The sequence below is a fragment of the Enhydra lutris genome, unplaced genomic scaffold (assembly GCF_002288905.1).
Source record: "Enhydra lutris kenyoni isolate GAN:26980312 unplaced genomic scaffold, ASM228890v2 scaffoldscaffold29, whole genome shotgun sequence".
Lineage (NCBI taxonomy): Eukaryota > Metazoa > Chordata > Mammalia > Carnivora > Mustelidae > Enhydra > Enhydra lutris.
Window position 1 is genome coordinate 2,684,093 of NW_019154113.1, and position 12,269 is coordinate 2,696,361.

At 48.2% G+C, this 12,269-nt stretch overlaps 1 protein-coding gene across 1 annotated transcript in view; it reads left to right on the forward strand.

The window, feature by feature from the left end:
* The first annotated feature begins 336 nt into the window (after positions 1 to 336).
* Positions 337 to 12,269, forward strand: part of LOC111152635 (amyloid beta precursor protein binding family A member 2) — a 193,886-nt gene continuing 181,953 nt past the window's right edge. Inside the window, exon 1 of the mRNA XM_022511172.1 lies at positions 337 to 402. The gene's annotated coding sequence lies outside the window, so the exon portion shown is untranslated. The remainder of the gene's footprint in view (positions 403 to 12,269) is intronic.

Genomic DNA, 12,269 nt, shown 5'->3' on the forward strand with positions numbered 1-12,269 from the left:
ACCCAGTAGTGCAATTGCAGGATCATAGGGAAGCTCTATTTTTAATTTCTTAAGGAATCTCCACACTGTTTTCCAAAGTGGCTGCACCAACTTGCATTCCCACCAACAACGTAAGAGGGTTTCCCTTTCTCCACATCCTCTCCATCTGAGCCGCTTTTAACGCTTCGATGCAGGGTGCTGTTAGCCTCTCTTTTTAACGTGTGGCCTGTCGCTCAGCTAGAACGCCCGTGTGTTCATCGATGAGCAGCCTGCCCGCAGCCCACTGATGCCCTGCTTGTGCTCTCTTTCGTTCCAGTCTCCAGAAGCTTGAAGCTTTGCTGAATCCCGGGTGGGCACGCCAGCCTCTGAGGCCAGGACTGTCCTGCGGATGGCTGAGAGTCCTCTGGGGCCTGGCAACTCTGAGTGAGTAGGACCTGTGGTTGTCACTGCTGTGCTGCCCCCACCCCCCTGAGCTGTTGGCATAGACACCTCGGCTCATGTGCTGAATGGGAGCTGGGAAAACAGCGATGTGTCCTGTTACCCCCACCTCTGCGTAATGAAAGCTTAAGTGTGGTGACACGAAAATTTTTCATTGTTTTCCTTTTTTTTTTCAAATTTACCTTCATTTAAAAAAAAAAAAATTAAAGGTTTTGTTTGTTTATTTGAGAGAGAGAACATGCAAGAGAGAGCACAAGCAGGGGGAGCAGCAGGCCGAGGCAGAAGAGAAGCAAGCTCCCCGCTGAACCGGGAGTCCAACATGGCTGGATCCCAGGATCCCGGGATCATGACCTGAGCCGAAGGCAGATGCTTAACCAACACAGCCACCCAGGCACCCCATAAGTTTACCTTCATTTTGTGGAGAAAGATGGGAAGGAGTGCAGGACATGCCTAGAAATACAGTAGACTGTATTTCCTATGACTCTGTCCATTTCCTCTCAGACCTGCCAGGTCCCTTTCTGCTGCCTTTGTGTTCTGGGTGGTACTGTGTTACCTCTGAGGCAGCCCCCATTCCTGTCAGGGGAGTGGCTCTCCCTGCGAGTGCAGCCATCAGGGTCCCAGGATGTTTGAATACATGTTTCCGGTTCTTTTGTGTATAAACCTAGGACTGGAATTGCTAGATCATATGGTAATTTTGAAAACCAAACTGTTTTCCACAACTACTGTCTTATTTTACATTCTCACCAGCAGTATTTGAGGGTTCCAGTTTTCCTCATCCTTACCAACATTTGTTCTTCTCTTTCTTTCTTATTTTTTTTTTTTTTTTAAGTTATGGCCAACCATATGGGTGTGAAGTGGTACCTTGCTGTGGCTTTGACTTGCATTTCCCTTTGTCAAGCTAAGGATAGTCTCTATCACTAATGTGGTGAATGTTTCTTTTTAAATCGAGAATTGGTATTGGATTTTTGTCAGATGCTTTTTCTGCATCAATTAATACAATTGTGTATTTTTTTCTTCTTTAGTCTGTGTGTGATGGTTTACATTAATTGCTTTTCTCATGTTGAACCAACATTGCATTCCAGGAAGACATGTCACTTGGTTGTGGTGTATAATTCTTCACATACATTGTTGGATCCTATTTGCTAATATTTTGGTGAGGATTTTTAAGGGTGTTCATGAGAGATACTGGTCCATAGTTTTCTTGTAATTATCTGGTTTTGATGTTAGGGTCATACTGGCTTCATAATTTAGGAAGTATTCCTTTATTTTCTTTTTTCCTTTTTTTTTTTTTTTTTTTTTTTTTTAGAGAGAGAGAGAGAGAGAGCCAGTGAGTACCCATGTGTGCATGCAAGGTGGGGAGCGGGGGTTGGGGCACAGGGAGAGAATCTTAGGCAGACTCCCCGCAGAACAAAGAGCCTGACATGGGGCTTGATCTTACAACCCTGAGATCATGACCTGAGCCAACACAAAGAGTTGGACACTTAACCAGCTGAGCTACCCAGACACCCCATCCCTTCCTTTTCTAATTTCTGAAGTAGATTATAGAAAATTGATATCCTACCTTCCTTAAATATTTGATAGACTTCATGAGAGAAGTCATCTGGGCCCAGTGATTTTTTTAGAGAAGGTTCTTCTTGTTTTTTTTTTTTTTTTTAAGATTTTATTTATTTTTTTGACAGACAGAGATCACAAGTAGGAAGAGAGTCAGGCAGAGAGAGGGGGGAAGCAGGTTCCTTGCCGAGCAGAGAGTCCAATGCGGGGCTCGATCCCAGGACCCTGGGATCACGACCTGAGCCGAAGGCAGAGGCTTTAACCACTGAGCCACCCAGGTGCCCCTAGAGAAGGTTCTTAATTATTGATTTAATTTCTTTAATACAAATAATTGTTCACTTTGTCTTTCTCTTTGTTTGAATTTGGTAGTTTATATCTTTTAAGAAATTGGCACATTTTATCTAAATTACCAAATTTGGGAGCATAGAGTTCTTTGTTGTATTCTTTCATTATCCCTTTAATGTCCATGGGATCAGTATTTCTTTCATTTCTCATATTAGTAATTTGTGTCTTCTCTCCTTTTTCTTGTTCAGCTTGGTCAGAACCCCCCAGAATTTTGGTGTGTTGATTTTTTTTTTTCTATCATCTTCCTATTTTTGGTTTCATTGATTTACGCTCTTTTGCTGTATTTCTTGTGCTTAATTTAGGCTTACACTTGTTCTTCATCTTGTTGCCTAAGGTAGAAGCTTAGGTTACTGAATTTAGATCTTCTTTTCTAACAGATACATTTAATGTGATACATTTTTTTTCTCTAAACACTACTTTTGCTACATTCTACAAATTTTGACCAATCCTATTTTCATTTAGTTCAAAAAAAATTCTAAAAATTTATTGATACTTCTTCATTGACCCATGTGTTATTTAGAATTGTGTTGCTAGATTTTTGAGTTATTTGGGGGTTTCGTCTATCCTCCTGTTGATTTTTTTTTTAAGATTTTTATTTATTTATTTGACAGAGAGATAGATCACAAGTAGGCAGAGAGGCAGGCAGAGAGAGAGGAGGAAGCAGGCTCCCTGCTGAGCAGAGAGCCCGATGCGGGCCTCGATCCCAGGACCCTGGGATCATGCCCTGAGTCGAAGGCAGAGGCTTTAACCCACTGAGCCACCCAGGCGCCCCTATGATTCCTATTAAAAAAAAATATATTAAAGTGTGTTTTATGGCCCCAAGTGTGGTCTGTTTCAGTGCTCTGATCATAATGTTTGTATCTGCCCTCCCCTCCCCCCGCCCCCAGCAAGCCCCTTGCAAAGTCCTTTGTTGAAGTCCTACCCTGCAAGGTGATGGCATTGGGGCCGGAGGTTGGGACCTTTGGGAGGTGATTAGGCAGAGCCTTCATGGTAGTGTAAGTACCCTTATAGAAGAGACCTCACAGAGCTCTGCCATATGAGGATACACCGAGAAATCTGAGCCCCAGAGAGGAACCCGCCTCTGACCATGCTGGCTCCCTGGTCTAGGACTTTCAGCTCCTAGAACTGGGAGAAATAAAAGATTATTGTGTGTAAGCCTCCTAGTCTGTGGTATTTTGTTATAGCAGCCTAAGGATTAAGACACTTGGGTGAATGTTCCATGCAAGCTTGAGAAGAATGTGTATTTTGCTGTCGTTAGAATATTCTATAAATGTCAATTAGATGCAGTTGATTGATGGTGCTGTTCAAGTGAACTATCCTTGTTGGTTTTCTGCCTACTTGTTATATCAGTTACTGACAGAGGATGGTGACATCTCCAATTATAATAGTGGATTTGTCTCTCTCTTCAGTTCTGTCAGTTTTTGCCTCATATATTTTAATACTCTGTTGTTAGGTGCATAGCAGTTTACGATGGTAATATCTCCTTTTTGAAATTCAAATTCAAGTTAGTTAACATATAATGCAGTATTGGTTTTAGGAGTAGAATTTAGCGATTCGTCACTTACATAGAACACCTAGTGCTCATCACAACAAGTACCCTCCTTCATGCCCATCTCCCATTTAACCCATCCTCCCACCCACATTACCTCCGTCAACCCTCAGTTTGTTCTCTGTACTTAGAGGAGTCTCTTATGGTTTGCCTCCCTCTCTGTTTTTATATTATTTTATTTTAGGATTATCATATATCCCTGAAGAATTGAATAGAATTATATATCATTATGTAATTGCCCCCGTCTCTATCCATGATGATTTTCCTTGTTCTAAAGTCTGCTGTGTCTGAAATTAATATTGGCACTCCCAATTTTTTTTAATTGGCATTAGCATGGTGTATCTTTCTCCATTTCTTGACTTTTAACCTAGCAGAATCTTTATATTTAAAATGGGTTTCTTGTAGACATCATATAGTTGGGTCTGAGGTTTTTATCAGCTCTGATGCGGTTTCATGAGGAGAAGTCTGCTGTTCCTCTATAGATAAAGTATTTTCCCACTTTCTTCTGGCTTCTTTCATGATTTCCTCTCTCTCTCTCTCTCTCTCTTTTTTTGCAGTTTGCTTAGGTATTTTTTTTGTTTTGTTTTGGTTTTGGTTCTTTTTCTTTTCCTTTTTTAAGTATTTATTCTGTTTGGTGTTTTCTGAGCCTCCTGGATATGTGGCTTGCTGTTAGTAATTTAGGAAAAATTTTGAGAAAATATTTCGCAAATTTTTTCCTTCTCCATTATTTCTTTTGACTCCATTTGATATTCTAGGTACACATATGTTATATCTCTTGATAGTGTCCCACAGTTCTTGGATGCTACTCCTAACCCCCGTTCCTTTTTTCTCTTTGCACTTCATTTGAAAACGTTTCTAATGATCTCTCTTCAAGCTCACTGATTTGTTCCTCAGCCATCTTGAATCTGCTGATGAGTATTCTTCATTTTCAAGGGCATTCTTCATTTCTATTACAGGTTCTTTTCTTTTTTTTTTTTTTCTTAAAGATTTTATTTATTTATTTGACAGAGGGAGAGAGATCACAAGTAGGCAGATAGAGAGGGGGAAGCAGGATCCCCGCTGAGCAGAGAGACGGATGCGGGGCTCGATCCCAGGATCCTGAAATCATGACCTGAGCGGAAGGCAGAGGCTTTAACCCACTGAGTCATCCAGGTGCCCCCCACTTTTTTAAGAGTTTATTTATTTATTCCAGAGAAAACAAGGGGAGGAGTAGAGGGAGACAGCTAAGTAGACTCCCAGTGGAGCATGTAGCCTGATGCAAGGCTCCATCTCAGGAATCTGAGATCATGCCCTGAGCTAAAACCAAGAGTCAGATGCTCAACTGACAGAGCCACCCACGTGCTTCTACAGGTTCTTTTAAAAAAAAAAAAATTTCTGGCGTCTGGGCGCCTGGGTGGCTCAGTCAGTTAAGTGTCTGGCTCTTGATTTTAGCTCAGGTCATGATCTCAGTGTCGTGAGATTAAGCCCTGAAGTGGGCTCTGCACTGGGCATGGAGCCTGCTTAAGATTCTCCCTTTCCCTCTCCCTTTTCTTCCTTTCTCTCTCTCCCCTTCTCTAAAATAAGTAAATAAATAAAATCTAGCATCTCTTGATTCTTAGACTTTCCATCCTTCTGTTTACATTACCAGCCTGTTCTTCCCTGTTGCCTGTTTTTCCCACTGGAACCCTTAACATATTAATCACTGTTATTTTAATTTCCCGGTGTGATAACTTCAGAACCTGTGTCATATCTGAATTTGGTCATAATGCTTGCTTTATTGGTTTTAAATGTGAGTTTGAAAAAATAGATCTAGTTATATTTATATTCATATTTATTGATTGATTGATTTGGTTTTCATCATGCGTTATAATTTGTTGAAAGCCAGGCATTTTCTGTTGGAAAACATGAACTGAGGTCCTAAGCCTTTCGTGTGAGGGTTATGTAAATCTCATTAGGGGCCGGGATGTCATGTCTCCTGCAACTGTAGGTGCTGGAGGTATCAGAATCCTCCTTGGTTTTGTCTCCTCCCCCTTGACTTTGGCCTTCCCTTGGCCCTGCTGGGCAGGGACTCCGCAGCTCCTTGAGCCGTCACCCACTGGTGTCCTACTGGAGCCTTGTGGTGTGGTGGAGAGGTTTGGGGCAGAGGAAGCATTCTGTAATCCCAGGATAAACTCTCCATCTTTAGGTGGGCCTGTGCGCCTTCAGGTCTGGGAGTTTCTTCTCACTTTGCTCTTCCAGCCCCCTCAGGTGAGACAGGGAGGTCAGGGGACTGCCGTGAGTGGACCACCTTTCCACAGTGGCTCTGACACAAGGTTCTGCCTGAGTCTATCCCCCTGGACAGCAGACCTTTGTCACGGAGAACGTTCTGGGTGTGTTTCATCATGGTTACTTCCTCCTCCCTCTGCCAGAGCCAAGAGATGTTTCTTGGTCCTTCAGATTTCAGGGGGCAGGCTGCAAGCTCCGTTCACTGAGGGGTCCAAGAAAAGTCATTGGTGTTCAGTTCTTCCAACTCTTTCTTACTGTAAAGATGCAGTGACCACTTCTAAGCTCTTTACATATTGGAGCTGAAACCCAGCCCTTCCCCAGCTTCCGTTTTCCTCATGACTCTTGTCACCACCTGGAATTACATATTTTATGTGATAGTTCACTCATTTTTTTGCCTGTCTTCCTCATGAGAACATAAAACCTGGAAGATCAGTACTTAGTCAGTCTGTTCCCTCTCATCCCCAAACCTAGAAGAGTGGCTCTTTGCAAGAGCTCTCATGGTGGCGCTGGGAGCTAGGCTACCTGGGCAACCAGGGAGCACAGAAGCAGGTGGTTTTTCTCCCATCACTTCTAAATGGCCAGCTGTTTTGCCCTCTCACTCTGGATGAATCTCGCACCCCACCCTTTCCCCCTACATTCCCAGTACTTTGTTTTTGGGGTTGCCATTGTGGGAAAAACTGCCCCCGTGCTCCACATCTTGCGGACGATCTGGCCATCAGCATCGGTTCTCACAAACCGATTTTTAAACCATCGCCATCTGTTCTGCTCTTCATGCCGAATGTAAGAAACATTGTTTTCCTGATTCCATCGGGGAAGGGGGAGAATACAGATTCCTAAAGACCGGGCTCTTGTAGAGTGCCAGTGTGGCCCTGCCACTCACTCACTCCAGATAAGGTTGCTCCTGCTCCCCGTTAAGACATTCGCAGTAAAGTTAATTTACTGAAAGGATAGTATCGGCCACTGACTTCTGGATAAAAGGAAGTTAGGAGAAGGACGGATGTAACCAAGTTGGTGCTGTCAAGAAAAAAATTCCAGCGGAGTACGTTAGAACAATCTGACTGTCTTCATGAAATTATTCTTGAATCGGGCAGCATGCGTCCTGTCGAGCAAGGAGAGGGGAGCTCTGAGGAGTTGTACAAAATTCAGGGTTTTTATAGGAAGGAGGGCGGGGCAAGGAGAGAAGGGATTTTCTCTGGCCTGTCACCTTCCCTTAAGGGGAAGAGTAGGGGACCTTATCATGCAGGTGATCTTATTTTCTTTGGGGGTGGAGAGGACCCTGTGACAGATGACTTCACAGATGCCAATCAGAACATCCTTCACGGGGATGACTGGGTGGCTCAGTCATTAAGCAGCTGCCTTCTGCTCAGGTCATGATCCTAGGGTCCTGGGATTGAGTCTTATATCAGGCTCATTGCTCGGTGGGGAGTCTGCTTCTCCCTCTGTCTGCCTCTCCCCCTGCTTGTGCATGCTCTCTCTCTGAAAAATAAATAAATAAAATTAAAAAAAAAAAAAAGAACATTCCTCACAGACCGGGTAAGACTCCCATTCTTGCAGGAGGTGTAAACTGCCATTAGGTTAGATATTAAACCCCTGTTTGTTGACTTAGCCTAAGTGATGCCATTTTGGGCCTGCGGTTTTCTTTTTACACAATGCAGAGGCCCAGAAGCCATGTCCTTCCATCTCTCTGGGGTCTCAGTCCCCTGGGATACAGGGTGGGAATGACTGGCAGTGATACATTGTGGCCTCTGCTGCTGTTGGGGATGTTTCCAGAAGAAGTCTACACTTGTGAGGTTGGCCCAGGCCAAGTGCCGAGCTGGTAGGGCCAACCGCCACGCTGTAGCACTGGGTGGGCCACGTCTGTGCCCGTGGTAGACGTGGGCGTCCTGCCCCACAAAGGGACAGGGGCATCATTTTCAGTGGTTCTCCATGGGGTTTGAACCAAACCCTTTCAAAGTATGGATGTGTCCCGCCCATGTGGAGTTTTCTGCTGGAGGACACCGGGGGAATTTCATTGGGGAAGGGTATGTTCAGGTCTCCTACCCAATGTGTGATAATGCTGGTGTCCACCTGGGACATCAGATCCGGATGCCTCTACGCCCACCACGTTGAGTCGCCTGCCTTGGGTAAGAAACGAATGAGATGTTGCTTTATATTTACCCCACTGTCTCTCCGAACCCGCCACTGAACATGCAGGGAACATGCAGGGAAGTCCTAGAGCTTTCTGTTGTTCTAAGGCAATAAAATGTTCCTCTGGTCACTTTCAGCCCCAGGAATCTCATTTCAATCATCAAATGAGAAATGAGTTTCGTCCATGTGGCTGCAGCAGCCTGACCTGTCTTGGAAGTCGGCAGTGGAAGGAGGGCCGTGTTTGTGTGTGTGTTTGTGTGTGTGTGTATGCGCACGTGTGTGCTCTGCTCTCTTCTCTTGCTCTGTCCCTGCTAGCCAGGGTTAGGCCCCGAAGGGTGCAGTATCTGGGCAGTCTGACCTAAGAGAGGCTGTTGGGCACACTCGGGGCCCAGCAGATGTTGAACTCTGAGCTGTCCTCTTGAGGGGCACTTGTGTGGCTTTCCCGAGATGCTGCTGCTGGGAACTCATAACTCATGCCTGCGAAGCCTCGTTGGGCTGGTGCCTGGGACTGCTCCACCTGCTCCTGGCATTTGTGCCCCCATCCCTCACTACCCCTGGCTCCTTGGGCAGTGCCCTGGACTGGCCGTGCCCCACACCCACGGGCAGCTGGCTGCTCTTCCTGAAGCAGCTTCTCTTCCTGCCCTGGGGGGACAACTCTGGCCATGGCCTCCTGCCTATGGATTTTCATAAGACTTATGTGCCAGCCCCCCAGATGCTGGGGACACAGAAAAGTCCTTCCGAGGGTCTAGAAGCCCTGCTCCAGAGGTAAACAGAGCCCCCTGCCCCTCCTGACGATGCGAAGCCCTCCAGTAAAAGCTCTCCGCCGCCACCCCAACTTTCTCCGGGTCTCTTGTGGGCCAGAGCATTGGGAAAACTGGCTTGGGGATGGGGTCAGGGGGCATCTCTCAATGGTGGTTGTGGCCATGCTTGTCACCTCTGCCAGTGCTCCCACAGCTGGTGGCCTCCCAGGACAGAGAGCCCCAAATCTGTCATCCGGAACTCCTGGACTTTTGGGGGGGGCTGCCAATGGGAGGTTATGGTGAGGACAGAGAGTTAAAGAGCACCGTGAGTCAGAGGGCATCTCCTGCCTCCACTCAATAAAGCAGGATGGACGAGGAGTAGTCTTGTGCCCTTGTCCCCTGGCCACCGAGACCTGGTGCTGCAGCCTTAGGTTCAAGCCATTGCCACACTGTGAGCAGGGCGCTGCTGCTCCTTCAGTAGGTGGCTGGAGAAACACTCTGATTTTGCAAAGCTGAAAGAAGGACTATTCCTAGAGTTTGTGGAGGGGCTCCACCTGTTTTCAGGAACGGCTTAACTCTATGATGAGGGTTCCAGAGGGGCTGTTTCCAGGAGTTGGGTGGCGTCTAAGGGTTAATTGCGATGTTGTTGTCTGCATTTGGCTTGGAGATGGGAAAGCTTTATGTTTATTCAAATAGCAGTTAATTTAAAATTACAATTTTAGTCTTAATTGTATGTATTTGGGGATCCCATTTAAGTCTCTGGAAATAATTGCAGAGTAATATTTTGAGAAGTTATATTAAAATGCACAGATGTTCGAGGAAAGAGAGGTCCCGGTGGGTGAGCCTCAGCCCTGACAGAGACGGTGGCCAGGACAGCTTCCGCAGCAGGGGAAGAGGTGACTCCCACCCGAGTCCTCGGTCTGCCTCTGGGCAAGGCTGTGGGTGAAGCCCCTTCAGACACAGCATCAGCCAAATCCAGCCCTCCTTCTTCAATTTGGTGCTGTCAGATTGCACGAAGCAAAGGCTGTAGGGTCAGTGTCTCTGCTTCTGGGGAGGCATCTGGGGGAAGGAAGGGGAGCAACCAAGGCGGGGAGAACAGGAAGGGTAAAAGATGTGGGGCAGATGCTTAAAACCCTGAGGGGGGTGTGCGAGGCCAGGCTTTAGACGTGGTGCAGGCAGAGGGGGCTTCAGGTTCACCAGGACCTTCTCTAAGCCCTGGGGACCCCCCCAAGCCCCCCTGGAGAGCCTGGTGGTGGGTCTGCACAGTGCGGGGTTGCTGGCTCCTGGGCCCAGGAGTCACACGCATGGGGAGCCACTGACCCATGGTAGAGGGGTTGAAAATCTGAGGACAGCCCTCCCCAGAGGACGTCCCAGAGGAGCTCCAAGGGTTTCTCCTCTGCTCCTGCACAGGATGTGGGTGCTGGCTGGCTATGAGGCAGTCATGAGGGTGAGCTGCTCCTGCGACCGGTGCTCTGGGGACTTGCCGACCTAGAGGGAGTGTCCCGGGGGGGGGCCTCCCCTTTGTCCTTGTTGACTTTCAGGTATCAGTCCTGGGGTGGTCCCTGAAGTCGCCCTTCACTCTGTGCCATCCTACAGAGCAGCTGAGCAGGGGCACGCTTTCCAGTTAGGACCTACTGGGTCCTGCCGGCGTCTCTGTGCCCCTGGAGGCCTCTGCTGTGAGACCTCTGGGCTTGACTCCCGGTGACAATGACAAATGCTGGTTAGCAGCCCTTCCTGGCACAGGATTTACTCCGCACAGGAAGGAACCATATCCCCCAAGATCCCATCAATATCAACTGGACGGGTTTCTGTGGCTCCTCAGGAGCTTCTGGAACCCAGGCCGGGCTGGGCTGGGCCATAGTGTGTGGCATCTCATGAACCTTGCCAAAGGCCATGGGGATGGGCTGTGACCCCAGAGGGGCCGGAAGCTGCACTTCCTATAGGGATGGGTGTGGGGAGACCCTCTTCCTTGCCTCTGGCAGTTGTGAGAGCAGGAAGCCCCTTCCACAGAGGATCGCAGGCCCATGAGGGGAGACTGGTGGGTGGATGGTGCAGTCATGCAGAAAACGTGCCCACATGCCGAGCTGGGGGGTCTTCGGGGCGGGGTGTGTCCTTGGCACTTGACCTGCCACTGGACCACAAAGGGGCACTGGAGTTTCCCCACATGCTCGTTATCCCTCAGGACAGGAAATGAAATGCCTCAGCTTCTCACAGGCCCCTTTGGCAGGATGGCGGGCTTTCTGGTGGCAGAGATGGAGGGCCCTCTGAAGGGGGGGTTGGTCCTGGCTTGCCGGCAGAAGGGACCACAGCCTCAGTGGCCAGGCTCCCGATTTCAGTACTGGGCGGGTGAAAGCCAGGTCTCTCCCAGCCTGCAAAGGGAATGAAAACGAAGGCCCTTCCCACAATGGTTCTGCCTCCTGAAAGAGAAAGATTAACAGTCGCTAAAGTGAGTACCAGCCCTGAACCCAACTTCAGGTGTTAGGATCTTACTGTTGGAAGCCACGTCTGCGAGCCTGCAGCTTACTGGTCTGAAGTCACAGCTGTGTGGTCAGCCCCTGCAGCTGGCTGTGTCCTCCAGGGCATCCTCTCCCCTGTGCGTGGGCCAGTTCGGCTCTGTGTGGAACGGGGAGTAGGGACAGACACAGCTCTGGCCCTCAAGGAGCTCACAGTCTGGGATATGATGCTGGAGCCCGAGGAGGGGTGGCCCATGGTAGGCTGGAGCAAAGGGCACTGGGGAAGTTTCCAGGAAGAAGTGATGATTCTCTGAGGCTGGTAGGAGAAGATGGGTCCAGGAGAAGGAGAGATGGGATGGCTTCCAGACAGAGAAAGCTGCCCATGTGCTTGGACAAGACAGGGAGTGCACAGCTGTTGACAGCTGGTCCATAAAATGGAGGGAAGACAGTTCTGGATCGAAGAGACTGGGGCAGAGGTGAGGGGAACAGGCAGCTGGCCAGACCCCTGCAGCCTTGGAAACAGTTAAGGTTCTCGGATGGTGCCCCAGGGCAGTGGGGCCATTGTGGGGGAGGGGGTGGAGACCAGACCGAGCTTGCCCTTTGCGACTCTGAATGTGGGAATAGATGTGGCGGTGGCAGTTGCCTCTAGAAGCTGTGTACACCTTTCCACAGTGGGGGGACAGGGATCAGTGATTGGCTCTGATTGTGCAAAACGGGACTGCCTGCTGTGTGGACCTTATTCAGGAGGGCTAACAGCAATGCTAGTCTTTGTGAGATAACAAAGAGGGAAAAACGTCATCGTCATTGGAGGCAAAGTGAAGGCTGACCGTGACCTGTGAAGTC